Here is an 850-nt window from a genome sequence, read left to right as displayed (position 1 = left end):
AGCTAAGAGAAGCCAAAGCACAACTCTCTTTAGAGCACCTGACCGAATTCTTCAAGGAAGAAGAACTCATGGCAGCCGAAAACAACAACAATGCCAACAATGCAAGGAAGGTGCTGGGTGACTTTACTGCACCTACTCCCGACTTCTATGGGAGAAGCATCTCTATCCCTGCCATTGGAGCAAACAACTTTGAGCTTAAGCCTCAATTAGTTTCTCTAATGCAACAGAATTGCAAGTTCCATGGACTTCCATTGGAAGATCCTCATCAGTTCTTAGCTGAGTTCTTGCAAATCTGTGACACTGTTAAGACTAATGGGGTTGACCCTGAGGTCTACAGACTTATGCTATTCCCTTTTGCTGTAAGAGACAGAGCTAGAACATGGTTGGATTCCCAACCTAAAGAAAGCCTGGACTCTTGGGAAAAGCTAGTCAATGCCTTATTGGCAAAGTTCTTTCCACCTCAAAAATTGAGTAAGCTTAGAGTGGAAGTCCAAACCTTCAGACAGAAGGAAGGAGAATCCCTCTATGAAGCTTGGGAAAGATACAAACAATTGATCAGAAAGTGCCCCACTGATATGCTTTCTGAATGGAGCATCATAGGTATTTTCTATGATGGTCTCTCTGAACTGTCCAAGATGTCTTTGGATAGCTCTTCTGGAGGATCTCTTCATTTGAAGAAGACGCCTACTGAGGCTCAAGAGCTGATTGAAATGGTTGCAAATAACCAATTCATGTACACTTCTGAAAGAAATCCTGTGAACAATGGGACTAGTCAGAAGAAAGGAGTTCTTGAGATTGACACTCTGAATGCCATATTGGCTCAGAACAAAATATTGACTCAACAAGTCAA

General features: G+C 42.4%; 1 non-coding gene across 1 annotated transcript; it reads right to left on the bottom strand.

Moving 5' to 3' along the window:
• Window positions 1-473: 473 nt before the first annotated feature.
• On the bottom strand, window positions 474-581 carry LOC112700207 (small nucleolar RNA R71). The gene has a single exon (XR_003153121.1). It is a non-coding gene; the product is annotated as a small nucleolar RNA R71 (small nucleolar RNA).
• Between the last annotated feature and the right edge of the window lie 269 nt (window positions 582-850).

Source organism: Arachis hypogaea, chromosome 6 (assembly GCF_003086295.3).
Source record: "Arachis hypogaea cultivar Tifrunner chromosome 6, arahy.Tifrunner.gnm2.J5K5, whole genome shotgun sequence".
Classification (NCBI taxonomy): domain Eukaryota; kingdom Viridiplantae; phylum Streptophyta; class Magnoliopsida; order Fabales; family Fabaceae; genus Arachis; species Arachis hypogaea.
This window is presented reverse-complemented; position numbering and strand designations above follow the sequence as displayed.